Source organism: Canis lupus, chromosome 33, assembly GCF_003254725.2.
Source record: "Canis lupus dingo isolate Sandy chromosome 33, ASM325472v2, whole genome shotgun sequence".
Taxonomy (NCBI): Eukaryota; Metazoa; Chordata; class Mammalia; order Carnivora; family Canidae; genus Canis; species Canis lupus.
In genome coordinates, this window is record NC_064275.1 from 2,195,802 (window position 1) to 2,211,271 (window position 15,470).

The 15,470-nt window shown below is 43.3% G+C and overlaps 1 long non-coding RNA gene across 1 annotated transcript; it reads left to right on the plus strand.

The window, feature by feature from the left end:
- Positions 1-485: 485 nt before the first annotated feature.
- LOC125754252 (uncharacterized) lies at positions 486-12,601 on the plus strand. The gene is made up of 3 exons (XR_007407959.1): positions 486-1,880; positions 11,887-11,953; positions 12,224-12,601. It is a non-coding gene; the product is annotated as an uncharacterized LOC125754252 (long non-coding RNA).
- Positions 12,602-15,470: the final 2,869 nt, after the last annotated feature.

Below are 15,470 nucleotides of genomic sequence, written 5' to 3' on the forward strand. Positions count from 1 at the left end.
CTATGTATTTAAGAAATGTTTTAAGAATTTTATTTATTGTTTTTACTGCATATTTTAAAATCATGGTTGTATACCCATGGGATAGAGCATTCCCAAATGCTTAGATAACATATTTTTTTAAAAAAAGATTTATTTATTCGTGAGAGACACAGAAAGAGAGAGAGAGAGAGAGGCAGAGACCCAGGCAGAGGCAGAAGCAGGCTCCACGCAGGTAGCCCGACGTGGGACTTGATCCCGGGCCTCCAGGATCACGCCCTAGGTGGAAGGCGTGCAAAACCGCTGAGCCCCCTGGGCTGCCCAAGATAACAGATTTTAAGGGCACCACTGTGGAGCCCCTGGGTGGTTCAGTTGGTTAAGTGACCGATTCTTGATTTCACCCAGGTCGTGATCTCGGGGTTGTGAGTCAAGCCCAGCATCAGGCTCTACGCTGGGTGTGAAGCCTGCCTGGGATTCTCTCTCACTCCTTCCCTCTGCTTCTCCTCTCCCTTCTCTCTCTCTCTAAAAAAAAAAAAAAAGAAAGAAAGAAAGAAAGAAAGAAAGAAAGAAGAAAAGAAAAAGGATTACCACTGTGCTGTATATCATCCACTAACTGAAGAGAAGATGGCAGATGCGTGAAAGTTAAAATTCAAGCAGGCTACCAGAAAGCTCTAACTGCAGATGACACAGGGGCATGTGAATGCCGCATGTGGCTTCCTGGAGCACCGTTCTGTGTAGTCACACGTGTCCGTGTTAGCCAGCCTGGACTGCTGTGTTACGTTTGCCCCTCAGTTCCTGCGATGCAGTGCTGGCAAAGTCCAACTACAGCTGACGTGAAATGGAGCATCAAGATGCAGGACGGTCTCTGTAGGGATGTCATGGAGAAAGAAATCAGTGTTGCTGAGATGGTTATAAGCCTTTCTTTTGATGTGAATGTTCTTTTTCTTTTTTTAAGATTTTTTAAAATTTATTCACTCATGAGAGAGGCAGAGACACAGGCAGAGGGAGAAACAGGCTCCCCTCGGGGCCAGATGCAGGACTGGATCCCAGGACCCCAGGGTCACACCCTGAGCCAAGGGCAGACACTCAACCACTGAGCACCACCGCCCCCCCCCATATGCCCCTGAAGAGAAAGGTCTTAATTTGAAACTTGTTTTTTAAATTCCTGCCATTCTGAGTTCTAATCCTATAGAATACTCTTAAAGAAATACGATTTCTAGAGACTTCCCACCCTATATATTTGCTAAGTAAAATACATACAGCATCTCATATGGTATTTGCCTAAATGTTATTTCCTTTCTTTCTCCTTCTTAACAGAACCAAGGGTGCAAGGGGGGAGGAAGTTCATACTTTGACCTGCTTTGGCCACCATGTGGCTATGGCTCAGCTTTCTGTTGGGTGGTTATGAAGACTGGAGAACAGTGGGAAGGAGGCAGGCTAGTTCAGTGTCTCTGCTCTAAGGAGAAGGTGACATCTGATTTCAGAATATTTGTAGAACGTGATGGCTACTGTTATGTCACCTTGACTGGTTTGGTGGGGCCAGATGACTGATAAAATGTTGTCTCTGGGTGTGTCTGTGAGGGTGTTTCAGGAAGAGATGGTTCTTGGGTTTAGTAGATAGAGATCTGCTCTCAGCCATGTGGGAGGACATCATCTAATCCTTTAAGGACCTGAGTGGGGAAAAAGGGTGAAGGAAGGATCAATGTCCCATCTCTCTCCTTGAACTGGGACATCTTTTCCTGCTTTTGGTTCTTGGGCCTTTGGACTCTGGAGCTTATACCAGTGACACCTCCAGTTCTCAGGCTTTGGCCTCAGACTGATCATACCACTGGCTTCTCATCTCATTGCAGATGGCAGATTATTGGACTTCTCAGCCTCTGCAACTGTGTAAGCAGATTCCTACAGTAAGTTCCTACAACACACATACAGTGAAAAGAGACATGTATATATATCTATATATCTTATTCTATATCTCTGGAGAACCCTGACTAATACAGAGAATAAAGACATTGAGTTAAGACAATTTCTAACATCCGGTAGACAATCAGTAAATATTTGTTGAATGAACAAATCGATAATCACATAAAGATAATAAATGCCAACATATGCGCTCATCATGATCGAATAAGCCAGAAGCGGAAGGTTGCAGATGTGCTTGTCTGTTCAGTTTGCCATGACAAAATACCACAGACTGGGTGGATTAAACAATGGAAAGTTATTTTCTCATGGTTCCGAAGGTAAAAAGTCCAAGATCAGAGTGCCGTCAGGGTTGTTTCTGGGGAAGCCTCTCCTCCTGTTTTGCGGTTGGCTGCCTTCTCAAAGGACAGAGATCTCTGACATCTCTTAATCTTCTTATAGAGACACGAGTCCTGTGACTTCATTTACTTTTAATTACCTGCTTAAAGGCCCTGTCTCCAAATATAGCCACCTTCGGAGTTAAGGCTGCAACATAGGAGTCTGGGGCAAGGGGTGCGGGAGGGGGACACAATTCATTCCACCACATGGAGGAATGCTGACATTGTAAGAAATGTGAATGTATGAACTTTCGGCAGCTGTTATCTGGTAACTATTTTATCTACACATTTTTCACCTTAAAGGCTGGTTTGAGAACCATGCAATCTATCCTGATCTAGCGTTTGTGGAAGGGAGATACAAGGGATTTCAAGTAGTTCGGTACCTACAGTACGTTCAAAACTTTCAAATTTGTGGTGCCGATATAAATTCTCCTGAGGATGGCCTACAGATTTTGCAATAGTCACATTCCTTCAAAACATCTCCCAAACAACAATGAACAAGCCAAAAAAACCCACACGACTAAAATAAGTGGTTCAATAGAATGCAACTCATTGTTTGGACTTCACTTGAATGGGGTTGATTCCAAGGAGAAGAACTGAGTGGCAATGAATTTCACACTCCTAGCTCTTTAGGTACATTTATTGAACAATAGTTAGTATATTATATAATTTAATAATAAATATTCGTTTTCATGTGAGCTAGCTAGCAAAATTCTAAGCACTATATGATGTGTTTGGCATAGTATTTATAACTCTATAATCTCTACTTTTATTTTTAAATTAATTTAAAAAGTGGCTACAGGGGTTTAAACTCTATTCTAGTAGATTTATTGGGCCACTTAGCTTTAATTACTCATAGGACATACAGCATTGGTTTAAAATAAAAAGATGAAATAAATATATTTTGAGCAATCCAGATTATATTGAGCTCTAAAACCATGTCTGATAAAGATGTCCACCAATGTTCCACCGTAGTACAATAGTAAAATTAGGATTTAAGGATCAGGTATATAGATGACATAACTTGAAATAATTTGCTGGACCCATTTTGAAGAAATGGCAATGTTGATGAATATCCGGTTTTATTTTACAATTTTCTCCCATGTATGTTTTTTTGTTGGATTATTTTATCTTTACGTGTTGCAGACTACTAGTATTTATTATTCTTAGACTAGTTCAAGTTGTCAGATTTTCTAATCTAAAATCACTTGGTTTATGTACAAGATTTATATTTTTGTAAAAGTGTATTTTATCACACAATGTGTGAGAAAAGCAGGTATGGGGTTATTATATATGGGATAAAATAAGACTTTATGTATATAAATATATATATTCATATTTATTGTATACATATATCTGTTTACACATTTCTGTTAATTCTCTTTTACTCCTTCCTGTGTTCCTGTCTGTCTTCCATAGCCTATTCATCATTGTTTCTTATTTCCCATTCTTCACACAATCTCCATCAAGATCTAAAGTGCACATATTTCTTTGAATCCTTCCCAAATCGCTTACTTGTAAAAGATCCCCTTTTGTCTCTTTCTCTTTCACACACCTACAAAATAATAAGTAGGGATATCTAGGTACTTTTTTTTGCCATTTCCAAGCAAATTTTATGTAGCAGAATATTGGCATTTGACACTCAATACATGTGAGTTCATTTTCTTCCATTTTTTTGAAGAATGAGATGATGTTAGCTGAACATGAAATCTCATAGTTTCCTGGCATACGGAAGTGCTTTCTTTCATCTGAGGTTACTATGACCTCCTCCCCCAATATGACCTTGTGATTAAATTCTGAGCTCTGGTCTTTTTGCAAGGCTGTCTGAATTTTAGTTTTTGAAACAAATGCTAGATGGCGACTCCATGAAAATAAAAATTTTGAGATCAGAGAAGAGTTTCTACTGCTTCTCCTTTCACTATAATTGGTGGTTTTCCAGGAAATTAAATGAAAATATAGGAGCGTGTGGTTTTAGAGGAGATGCTTCATTTTAATAATAATAATAGTAATAATAATAATAATAATAATCAGCTGTCCCACAGTAAATAATAATAATTATTATTACGTGCATAGGCCCCCCTTGGAACTGGTGGTTGACCAGTGTCCTGATGTTTCTACCCCTATGAACATTGTTCTGTGATTTCAGTTACTGTTCAGTTCAGTATCTGGAATGTATAAATACAGTCTTGGTTTCTTTTAAATGCTCTGCTAATTCTGCTTGATGGTGCTCAAACTTAAGGCAGAACTCCGTGAGAATTATAGAACTTTTATACCTGGAATATATCTGAAAAAAAAAAAATTGACTTAGTGAAAAGCTAAGTGAAAAGCTATACCCATGGGCTGATTGTACTCCTCAAGATTCTTGGAGCAATAATGGGCAGAAATCTAACTTAAGGAAAGAAAAGAATGATTGGCATGAAAATGATGTAATTTGCAAAAGAATAAAGGGCTCTCCTGCAGCTCCTACACTCCCGACCTGGAGACTCAGGGTTGCCAGGATCTTTCCTCTTGGAATCTTATTTCTACCTTCCTGTGGGTGTAGGTTTCAGTATTTTAGATTCTTCCGTAGGAAAATATTTCTCCAGAATAAAGATTGGAGAAGAAAGAGAAATTGTCTTCAAATTACTCATTTAAAAAATAGGGGCAGCCCAGGTGACTCAGCGGTTTAGCACCGCCTTCAGCCCAGGGCATGGTCCTGGAGACCCGGAATCGAGTCCCGTGTAGGGCTCCCTGCATGGAGCCTGCTTCTCCCTCTGCCTGTGTCTCTGCCTCCCTCTCTCTCTCTCTCTCTCCCTGTCTCTCATTAATGAATAAATAAAATCTTAAAAAAATAATAAGGAATGACTCTTATTGGACTGATATTGACAAGTAACCATCTCTGGAATAATCTCAGGGTCAGGAGAATGAGGTACAACTATGTGCAGATTGTGTGTTCACATCTTTGGCTAGAAGAGTAGGCCACTGTAACTGATGATTCATTTAGGAACACAAAGTTTTAGACTAAGGGGAGGAGAATGGTCATAGTAGCAAAAATAATAAGAGTTTGCCACGAGGATAAACTCTGTGAACGCACCATACCTACATCTGTTTTTCCTACATGTATATAATTTTTATAGAACTCCTGTGTGACACCCAATTGTTTCATGTATGAGCAGAAATTCTCTTATCCTTTTCCACGTGGGTGACAGTCATGGATGACTGAATCCTGCCCCAAATCTAGAATCTCTGGGCAAAGAGATATCTCATTCAAGCCCAGACATGGCTTCTTATGAGCCAGCAACTTTCTGTAGCTAATGGTACATTTGACCACCTGATACTCACAACATAGAATGAAGAAACAAGGAAGTATTTCTATCAGGTAAGGCACGATTTCTCAACAGTGCCGCTGTTGACATTCTGGGTTGAATCATTCTTCTCTGAGGGCTGTTCTGTGCATCTTAGCATGTTTAGCAGCGTTCCTGGCCTCTACCCACCAGATGTCAGTAGCACCAACCTGCCCAAGTTTCTGACAGTCAGAAATGTCTCTACACATTGCCAAATGTCTTCGAAGGGGAAAAATCACCCACAGGTAAGAACCATTGAAATAAGGGGAGAATGTGGTGCAACATCAGAGTTGTTAAGGGTCCCAGACCACTGCTGTATACTCATTAGAGGAGCGTAGTTACAATCACTGGGCCTGAAGTCAAATTCCTTGTGTCCAGACTTTAATGCTCTTATCTTCTGTAGACGCCTGTTTTCTTTCCACAAAACCAACATAATGATGGAAACTATCACATAAGGTTGTTTGGAGGATTCAGTGTGCTTTTAGCACAGTGCCTACACATAATAAGAGATGTTTCCAGTAACATTGGCTATTATGGTTCTCATCTGGCTAAGTTGGAACATTAAGTTGCATCCACATCTTGACTCACTTTCTAGGCAGTGGAGTGAGTTTCTTGACCGGATATTTAATTGTCCTTATTCTGCCCATGGGGAAAAAGTCCATTGTCCAGGGTTCTCCGTAGACATACCCAAAGGGCTATGAGTGAGGCTTCAGCAGCTTCGGAATGGTCTACTTCTGGAGAGCAATTCCATCATGACCGTGTGGATTGCCTCCGCAGTTAAATATTCACGCACCACTGTTTACCAAGGCGTGGGGTTTTTCTTTCCCTTAGGATCTTCCTTTCTCCTGCCCTCCCTCCCTTCATCCCTTCCCCCCTCTCTTCATCTCTTTCTCCTCCCTCTCTCTCCTCTTTCCTCCCCCTCCTCCTCTTGTTCCTCCCTCCCTGCCTTCTCTCTCTCTCTCTCTCTCTCTCTCATTGTCTCATATAGTTGCCCATAAATTTCATTGATGGCAGTGATTTAGCAGCAAATAAAAGTAGACATTGTAAGGTCAGGAACTTTGTATCTGGGCTCTGTTTCTTAGCAACAGGTCTTCTATCTACTCCATTTTTCAGGTTTCAGCTCAATGCCTTTGGCTTAAGCCACTGTCTGAATCAGATAAAGCAATAGGCTGGAGCGGTTCCACAGAGCTTCCCCAGTGCTCAGACACCTGCGTCTCCTATTTGCAAGGGACAGACTGGATGCTACTTTGAGGGAAAAGTGAATACTTTTGCCAAGTAGGGAGCTCAGGACAAGAGATGTTTGGGAGTAGCGTCGACAGGATGTGCTACTGGTCCTTTCGGGGATCCAGTCTTAGCTGCCATAGTGTTTCCTCCTTCAACTTTGCAAACACAGATTTTTAATACAAGGCAGATGCAGTTCAACTGCTGCAGTTCTGGAGGAGGCATTAGATAGGAGTTTTTGGAATTATGGGTTTAATGGCCATGGGCGGGAAAATGTATCTCTTTTAAAAAATTGTTTAAATTAGCAGTGGTCTTTCTGTTCCCAGATGGAGAAGCTTGGATGAAAGCTTGTCTCTCATGTGTAGGACCTTACTGAACCCTGGGAAAGCAAGCCAGAGTTCCAATAATCTAATATTTTTCTACCATTAAATGTTGAGTTTTTAGGCAGGCACATATTTGAGTCACCTTGCTTAATGAACTGCTTCTCCGGTTTAGAGCAGTTGTTTTTCCCATCCTGTGATGAAAGGGTATCCACTATCCCCTAGTCCAACTCAAATAGCCACATCTATGTTTTTGGCTTATAACTTTATAATTTTTCACTCTCCTCTTTTGATGTAATTTTACTTATTGAAGTTATTTATTTGCAAGTGACAAAAACCTAATTCAAGTAGTTTCAGCAAAAAGATGTATGTATGTATATTTTATGTACATATAATACATACACACACACACTTTTTTTTTTTTGAGAGATGACTTGGATAGCTACAGGAGGCAGGCAGGGAAAACATCAGGATATCAGCGGCAGAAATCAGACTTTATTCACTGATTTCACAAGCGTTAGTTGAGGAACTACTATGTGTCAAGCCCTGAGATCATGGTGGAGTAAAAACAGGTACTATCTGATTTCCTAAAGCTTTAAAATCTATGTCAATGAGATCACCCGTCTAATTCTTATGATAGCCTCTTTGTTGACTATTGTATTCACCCAGATTCCTTTACGTGGTGTTGTACACAATCCCTAGCGCTTCCTGGTTTATATCTTTTCAAATTCGCAACTTGAGTAAAAGATGATTTTTCTCTGATTGTTCTGTTCAAGAAAATCTTGGAGGACCCTACCCCTGAATCAGTTACATTGGGGTGTAGGAGTGGTATAGTATCAGTGGCCAGGTTTGGGTCTCTCTGGATCTACCTCTCCACCGAGTAAAACTCCCCTCTTCTACTGGGATTAGGACAGAGTAACGGCCTCTTTTCATTCTGTAGCTGTAGTTCCGGAAGAGAATTAGTGTCTTTCCTTTCTAAGACTTGATGCCCTTTTCCAGGCTTAGTTCTGAGCTCTTTCAAGTTGCTTTCAAGCTCTCCGAAGATTGTTGCTGTTGTGTTCTGTTGTATTTGCCCTTAGACGTCTTTGCTTTTCTATTCATTTATTTCTTAAAAATAGTTTTCTCTCAGTTTACGGCGACTTGGGGAGTGTATGTGTAAACCATTGTGTGATCTTTTAAATTTCATGTAGGTATACTTCATAGGAAATCTCATTTGACCATTGGTCTTTAAAATACCTACGACTGGGGGTGCCTGGGGAGCTCAGTCAGTTTAGCGTCTGCCTTGGGCTCAGGTCATGATCCCCGGGTCCTGGGATCGAGTTCCACTTTGGGCTCCCTGCTTAGCCAGGAGCCTGCCTCTCCCACTCCCTCTCCCTTTCTCCCTGTGTGTGTTCCTTCTCTCTATCAAATAAATAAATCAAATCTTTAACAAATAAAATAAATTAATAATAAATTAATAAAATACCCACAATTGGTGCAGCACCATCTCAAGTTTGTGTAGTTGCTTTGATGAAATCGCACATAAAAAGACTCACTTTATCAGTGTTGATCAAAAGTGATATCGTTGATTTTCAAATAAGTTGATATAATGACCACATTCAGGTAGGAGACAGTCCTTTATTTGTAGGTTCTCAGTTTTCTGGAAAAATCTGTTGATCATTGCATGTCATCATCTCTTTATAGCACTATGAATACCTTAACCTCTGATTTTACTTGGATTAGCCAGGTCATTTCTCTACATTTTTCTGTGCCAACACCTTTAGAGAAGGGGGAGGTCTTTTTGCCAAGAGAACTCTATTGGTTTCCACAATAAAGTAGTATATCTTTTATTCTATTATTATTTTAAAAATATGTTATTTTTTCATGAGAGAAAGAGAGAGAGAGAGAGTGGCAGAGACACAGGCAGAGGGAGAAGCAGGCCCCATGCAGGGAGCCCGATGTGGGGACTCGGTCCTGGGACCCCAGGATCACGCCCTGGGCCGAAGGCAGGTGCTAAACTGCTGAGCCACCCAGGGATCCCCAGTATTGTATCTTTTAATATTGAAGAATGTCTCAAGATTTTGAGAGATGCTAGCAATGCTAACAAAGGTTTAGTGAGAGGAAGGGGAAGACACTTGTAATTCACATTGCTATGCAGCAACCCAAATTCTTGTCTCTGTTTCTACTGTTGTGAATACTGGGATATCCCAACAAATTTGCCTCATGGCTTCTGACTATGATACGTCTGATGAACTATACCAACAAATAATAAAAGATTAGAGGGTATCTTTTTAAAATATCTAATTCCTTATTCCTGATACTACTTACTTGGTGTTTCATTATACTTATATCTCAGCATTTGCATATTGGAATTACCCGTAGCACTCTTAAGAAATATTGAGTCTCTGGCCCCAACCCAGACTAATTAAATCTGAATTTCTGAGGATGGCATCTGGACAGCAGTAGTATGTTAAGCTCTACAGGTGATTATAATATGCAAGCAGAGTTGAAAACTGCTGATCTCTATATGTCCTTTAGGAACATGCAAATGAATATGTTTTTGCCCTTTTGACGGTCTATTTGGCTTCAACTTGCTGCTACATTCTCACCTCAGGATCTAAGTGATCCCTGAGTTCTGAATATTAATCGTTATTTTGCTGAGCGACCTCATGTCAGGGAGCCCTAACATTTAAACCTATGGAGTCCTAAAATACAAAGGGAATTTAAGAAAATGTCGCAGTAGTGCAACACTTAAAACCTGTTGTGGGCTTTCTCTGTGACCTAGCCAACAGAGTGCCCGAGCCTTAGTTACTCAAAACTGAATTATTTTAATTTACTTGATATTTAATTACCTGAATACATTTTATTAATGCACGATCATTCTTTTATGTCACAGGTAAGTGCTTTGCGATGCTGCATATCGTATCTCATAACATTTGTTTCCCTCTATGATACTGGTTTTGGCTCTCCAGATAAGAAACTATTTTTTCCTTATCTAACATGTGCCATAGGTTACCTGAGAGTGTCAGGGTATTAAAAGTGCTATTGTGGATACTATGAAGTCATGAAAAGTTGAAGGTTTTGGAATCTGGATTGCTTTGGGGGAGTATCGAACATTAGTAGTGGGTTGTCAAAAAAAAAAAAAAAAAAAGAAACATAAAGATTCCTAAAAGAGGGACTTTCTTTTTTTTTTTTTTTTAAAGAGGGACTTTCTATGGAATGTTGGTTGTTATGGTGACAGAAGCCACTTACCAAATACTCTCAGTTATTTTTTAAGATATTTATTTGTGCCTACTATGTGGCAGGCATTGTGCTTGACATCTTAAATGGGGAGCAGGTTGTCAGAGATGATGGTATAGATACTGGAATACGTCTACATTAATTTGTACGTCAAAAACATTTAAATCAGGCTTGAGAAGAGATATGGCCCTATCTAAAGATATTGCCTTATAGGATAGTAAAAAATATGTCTCCTGAGATTCTTCAACCTGACTGGTTTCTATCTTTTTAAATGTACTCTAGGTCCCTAAGCCAATACACAAAATGAGTAGAGAGGACGGCCCTGGTTATTACTTGGTGCTCGATGCCCTGAAAATCTCTGCTCCTTCTAACCTCTGCTGTTAAGTCTTGATTTGAAACCTCTATTTACTCCTACTTTTTAATAGCTCCTAAAACATAAACTTTGCCTTGTTTCTTCCCTCATCATTTATCACATTTCTTGGATGACCCAGGCCATTATGCATGTATAGACCATAAGTCCACAACAGAAGTGATATATTCATATGTTACAATCAATTTCAGAATCCCTGTGAATTGATTTATCTCTTTCGGCCCTCTGATTTTCATTACCCTTAAAAAGTTTCCCAAGTTTATGTGGATTTTGAAGTTCTTTCATAATTGAACTTTGGAAGTGGCTTGCTCATTTTTCACAAACGAACACTCACACATTGAAAACTAATAACAGGAATTTAATTGTTACATAACAGTATTACACTGTAGTTTGATAGCAAAATTATTTATTAAGACAGTGATTCTCTGCCAGGGTCAGTTTTGCCCCCAGGGGATGTTTGACAATGTCTGGGGACATTTTTCGAATTGTCATGACCAGGGGGTGCTACTGGTATCTAATAAGGATGCTGCTACACATCGTACAATGCACAGGACAGACCAATGACAAAGAACCATCCAGCCCAAAACATCAATAGTGCTGTGGTTGAGGAAACCTGTCTTAAAATAATTCTAAGAAAAAGACTATATTGTTGAATTTTTAATGTATGCTTAAAAGCCACGGTACTATAATTTTTATCTAAGGAAAAGATAATTTAAAAGCATTTATGCTTTGGTCTTCTTTTATACATTAATGTATTCCTTCTAAAGCTCTAAATTGAGTAGATTAAATGATTTCCCTTCTAAAACGTTCAACTACCTATAACCATGAGTGCTTCCCTTAAGTGCAAGTGCAAGCTGTCTTCTCAGCAAGTTATGCCAGATTCAGTTATTAAGAAAATGAATACCCTGTAGATAAAATATGTTCCCATTTCAAAATAAATTACACATTTAAATGATGCTGCAGCAATTTTCCAAATATGTTTCTTCTGTATAAATTAAAATTCTACTTCTGTGTTCACCATAGAGTTCCACTCCTAATACCTAAGCTTGATTTCTACATTTATAAGGGGATGTAAACGGATGCAAATACTCATGCAGTCTAGGGGTGCCAAGTGTATGAGTTCCCCAGATGTATGTCTCTGTATTTGTGTATGGTTTATGCAGGTGTCACTTCTGACCTTTACTGCTACCTAGCATGGAGACTTTCAAGGGTGCTGTGATATTGTGAAAGGTACTTAGCCAATCTATACTTAAAAAAAAAAATTATTCATTTGAGAGAGAGCATGAGCTGGGGTGGGGGCAGAGGGAGGGGAGAGGGAGAAGCGGACCCCCCCCCAGCAAGACCCAGAGGTCATGACCCGAGTCCAAGGCGGTGGCCCCTATCTATACTTTCTGTGAGGAAAGCACTGTGTTACCGGATGTGTGTGTGTGTGTAATGTGTGATGCAGCCTGAAGCCCTACATATGAAATCAATAAAGGGGAATGGAACCATTTCTTTCAGAAGATCCCCCGGACTCCCTTCGACCCCAGCGCCCCATAGCACTGCAGTCCGCGTTCAGTCCACTGGGCGGTGGCTCCAAGCGTTTACCTGTGCTCCCCACCAGCGCTGTGGGCCTTTCCTCACATCCTGGGCCTGTCTGTCCCCTTGGCCGCGCAGGGCAGATCCTCGGGGCAGTTCGCCTGCTGTGCACAGTGAGTCCCGAACAGAGAGGAGCTCCGTGTTTGGGGCAAGCCCTGTTTCTTTTTGTTGATTTGTGCTTTGAAGTCAGGCTTGCTCCGGAGCCACGTGGGGGCCCACTGCGGGATGAGCGGGTCTATATCCTCTTCTAAGGGCGCGTCCCTGCTCAGCCCGCGGGGCTCCGGGAAGCGCTTACCGCAGGGGAGCTGGGGGGCGGGGGGGGGGGGGAGAGGGAGGGAGAGGGAGGGAGGGAGGGAGGGAGGGAGGGAGGGAAGGAGAGAGGGAGGGAGGGAGGGAGGGAGGGAGGGATGGATCCAGGCCGACTCCCTGCCGAACGGGGAGCCCAGCGCGGCCTGCACCCCCGCACCCTGAGACCGCGAGGGCCAGAGCAGGAGGCTTGGCTTAGCCGCCGCAGCGGTCAGCAGCCCCACAGGGAAGCGTGGGCCGCACCAGCTCGCACCGGGCAGTGCCGCCGGCCGCACCTCCCCTGCTTCACGAAAACCGGGGGGCGGTCGATTGCCCCGGGCCAAGTCTTCGTGGCCGGCTGCGTGGTTGGCAACGGACTGGGCTCCCGTGCCTGTGGTTGTCCGTCCCTGTGGTCGTCCGTCCCTGTCGTTGTCCGTCCCTGTGGTCGTCCGTCCCTGTGGTCGTCTGTCCCTGTCGTTGTCCGTCCCTGTGGTCGTCTGTCCCTGTCGTTGTCCGTCCCTGTGGTCGTCCGTCCCTGTGGTCGTCTGTCCCTGTCGTTGTCCGTCCCTGTGGTCGTCTGTCCCTGTCGTTGTCCGTCCCTGTGGTTGTCCGTCCCTGTGGTCGTCCGTCCCTGTGGTCGTCCTTTCCTGCTGTTGTCCGTCCCTGTGGTTGTCCGTCCCTGTGGTCGTCCGTCCCTGTGGCCGTCCGTCCCTGTGGCCGTCCGTCCCTGTCGTTGTCCGTCCCTGTGGTCGTCCGTCCCTGTGGTCGTCTGTCCCTGTCGTTGTCCGTCCCTGTGGTCGTCTGTCCCTGTCGTTGTCCGTCCCTGTGGTCGTCTGTCCCTGTCGTTGTCCGTCCCTGTGGTCGTCCGTCCCTGTGGTCGTCTGTCCCTGTCGTTGTCCGTCCCTGTGGTCGTCTGTCCCTGTCGTTGTCCGTCCCTGTGGTTGTCCGTCCCTGTGGTCGTCCGTCCCTGTGGTCGTCCTTTCCTGCTGTTGTCCGTCCCTGTGGTTGTCCGTCCCTGTGGTCGTCCGTCCCTGTGGCCGTCCGTCCCTGTGGCCGTCCGTCCCTGTGGTTGTCCGTCCCTGTGGTTGTCCGTCCCTGTGGTCGTCCGTCCCTGTCGTTGTCCGTCCCTGTCGTTGTCCGTCCCTGTGGTTGTCCGTCCCTATGGTCGTCCGTCCCTGTGGTCGTCGGTCCCTGCGGTTGTCCGTCCCTGTGGTTGTCCGTCCCTGTGGTCGTCCGTCCCTGTGGTCGTCCTTTCCTGCTGTTGTCCGTCCCTGTGGTTGTCCGTCCCTGTGGTCGTCCTTTCCTGCTGTTGTCCGTCCCTGTGGTCGTCCGTCCCTGTGGTCGTCCTTTCCTGCGGTTGTCCGTCCCTGTGGTCGTCCGTCCCTGTCGTTGTCCGTCCCTGTGGTCGTCCGTCCCTGTGGTCGTCTGTCCCTGTCGTTGTCCGTCCCTGTGGTCGTCTGTCCCTGTCGTTGTCCGTCCCTGTGGTCGTCCGTCCCTGTGGTCGTCCGTCCCTGTGGCCGTCCGTCCCTGTGGCCGTCCGTCCCTGTGGTTGTCCGTCCCTGTGGTTGTCCGTCCCTGTGGTCGTCCGTCCCTGTGGTCGTCCGTCCCTGTGGTCGTCTGTCCCTGTGGTTGTCCGTCCCTGTGGTCGTCTGTCCCTGTGGTCGTCCGTCCCTGTGGTTGTCGGTGGCATCTGGGCCCCAAGCAGTTGCATCGCTGCGACAAACCATAAGGCCGGCGAATCCTCAGAGGTTTCCTCTCTGGCTCTTTACCAGAAATGTCGGCTAACTCCTGATCTAGAAAATGATAAGGTTAATAAAAGCCTCTGGCTCTCAGGATTGTTGTGAGGTCTAAGTGGAAATAATCCACATAAATCAGGGCAGCTAGCACAAATAAGTATCAATAGATATTAGCTGCTGCTGTTGTTAATGATAGTAATGTTCAGGAGAAGGTCAGTGCCTATAGATCCCACGTTATTTCAACCACTAACCTCAGCACTTTTTGCAGTTGAGGCAAACAGCTGCCATGAGGACCAACATGATGTCATTTCACTGAACAATATTTATTAGCAGGGTAAAGAAAACAGTATTTTTGGAGTCCGTTCCCCAGGTGTGGGATAAATATAATTACAAGGCTGCATAAATATATTTGCACCACCCCGGTGAGAGCATAATACTTTACATCTTATTTTTCATCCAGAAGAAATAAATGTTATTTTAAAAATCATAATTCATTGCTATTGTTAATTCAATAATAACAGTTGTGTACCGTGCGACATTAGGGGAGAGTATATCACCAGGGTTTGGCCAGACAGTGCAACAATTAATAGAATCCCCATTTCCCCTAAGAGGTTTATTTGTCATGTCAAAGTTACTCTGGTCTGGTGCAACACAGATGGTGTTGTGACAGCACAAAATGATGAGTGCCACATTGTTCCTTCTAATGATCTTCTGCTCAATTCATCTTGTCTTCAGCCTTGGATCCCTGCTACATGATTGTTTTGAAAATAGGAGGAATCAAGTAGGGAGACGAAGGAGATGCTGAGGCCTTTTGTTATTTGTCTGATTGGTGTGCGGGTCTAGGAAATATTAAAATATAATATGGATGAGAGTATGGAAAAAGCAAACGACAGTTTTGTTCTATAAAAAATCAACTCGTTTTTCTCAAAAAACAGTAGGTGGTATCCTAGTTTTATACAGAACAGATTCTAGATGACTTCAGTCAACTCTATGGCCAAGTGCTGGATGTGGACGATGAAGGGAAACCGTTCCATGTCTTACGCCAAGGGCATACCATTACCTGGTGATTCTCCTCGCTCACTGTTGGGAGGATATAAAACTTGTTAAAGAATCAATGAAAGGATCAATCAACAGAGGGTAGATGTCAA